The sequence below is a fragment of the Haplochromis burtoni genome, unplaced genomic scaffold (genome assembly GCF_018398535.1).
Source record: "Haplochromis burtoni strain Fernald_Lab_line unplaced genomic scaffold, NCSU_Asbu1 Contig_216, whole genome shotgun sequence".
In the NCBI taxonomy this organism is placed as follows: Eukaryota; Metazoa; Chordata; class Actinopteri; order Cichliformes; family Cichlidae; genus Haplochromis; species Haplochromis burtoni.
The window spans coordinates 1,026,658-1,028,531 of NW_024582577.1; the positions used below are offsets into that span (position 1 = coordinate 1,026,658).

Genomic DNA, 1,874 nt, shown 5'->3' on the forward strand with positions numbered 1-1,874 from the left:
TATGTGTTTTAATAAAATCATTTGTGTTGACCCACTATGGACTTTCAGTCGTATGTCTCTTCCTCAAAAATTCGAACCGCAACACTCTCTTCCCCTGTGTTTTTCTTTCCGTCCCTTTCTTTCTCACTTCCTTTCCTATCCCAAAGTCATGTCTGTCCCATCTGCAAAAACTTAAAATAAAATAAAATAAAATAAATAATAATAACAAAGGGCAATCAAATAGACCAAAACGGCAAGGTTGTGACGATCCACTTGATAAAGTAAATCTGTCCCTCAGACAATAATTCTGATGGCTAAAGAACCAAACGGAACAGGAGAAGAAATCACCCCCCCCCTCCCCCGAAAACAACAACAACAACAAAAAAACAAAAAACAAAACAAAACAAAACAAAAAAAAAAACACAATGTGTTCAGAGATGGAGTGTAAAATTATACCACACCTGCCAAGGCTCCAGTGACTGTAAGGTGGCACATTTGTTCCCACTGAAGGGCCCTCTTCCTGGCTTGCACCGTAGCATATCATCAAGGGAATGTGCCAGTGCATATACAGCTTTGTACACATTATACTCAGGCCTCAGGTTGGAAATATCCAAGTACTCAGTGTCAACATTTCCTAGATCTTCCTGTCCAGTGCATAGTGCACCTCCACCTTCCAGCCAGCCTGGTGGAGCTGGAGCAAATCTGCACTGAAATGTGAATTCCCAAAACTGATTCACCTGAAATATTTTGGAAAATCTTTGTTACACATTAGGAAAATATATAATTGTTGTGACTACCACAGTAAAAGTGTTTAAGTCTCACCAAGCTATTTCCGTAGCTAGTGTTGTGATGTAGATCAGGACATATTTGCAACAGGAATTCCCTGAGCCCTGGTATTTCTCCTCGACGAATGGTGATACCCAGTGTACCACCCAGGTATGGCATAAAGTGAGGTGTTTGAAGCACAGCAGATTCTGTCCAGGCCTCGCTGGCTATCCACTGTAGGCCTGTCACATTTTGCCTTACTACCTGTGAATTAGATCAGACCAAATCTATGAAATAATATTGTAATTCCAACTTCTTTACTGAAACAAATTCAAATTTTATTTGTCACATACACAACCATACACAGTATGACACGAGGTGAAATGCCTGTAGCTGTGCAATGCCCGACCATTAAATGACAGTGGTTTTACAGTATTTACAATTTACAGGTTATTACAAAATTTACAGATTTAACTTAGAAATTTACAGTAAAACTGTGAAAATAGCAGAAAGAGATTATAAATTATAGGAAGTGTGCATGACGAAAAACCAGAGTGCGTGTGGTGATGTGATGTGTGTGAGAGTGTAGTCTTATAGTGATGTGATCTGTGTGGGAGAGTCCAGTCCTACACCTGGTTCAGGGCCCGAATAGCCTGGGGGAAGAAGCTCCTCCTCGTCATTCTCTCTGTTTTGGCCTTAAGGGAGCGGAAGCGCTTCCCAGACCTTAACAGTGAGAAGAGTCCATTGTTGGGATGGGAGAGGTCCATCATAATCTTCCTAGCTTTGGTCTTGCACCGCTTGGTGTAGATGGACAGCAGGTCATGGAGCTCTGATTGAATGATGCGTTCGGCCGAGCGCACCACTCTTTGCAGAGTCTGTCCTGCTTGGTGCTGTTCCCAAACCAGGTGCAGATGTTTCCCGTCAGGACACTCTCGATGGTGCAGGAGTAAAAGTTCTTGAGCACCTTCAGTGGCAGATGGAAGTCTCTAAGTCTTCTGAGGAAGAAGAGACGCTGACGGGCTTTCATAACCAGGGTGTTGATGTGACAGGACCATGACAGGTCCTGAGTGATGTGGACACCCAGGTATCGGAAACTGTCCACTCTCTCCACTGGCGTGCCACTGATGATG

The 1,874-nt window shown here is 43.2% G+C and overlaps 1 pseudogene; it reads right to left on the reverse strand.

Moving 5' to 3' along the window:
* LOC102299488 overlaps positions 1-1,874 on the reverse strand; it is a 51,258-nt pseudogene that overhangs the window by 4,028 nt on the left and 45,356 nt on the right.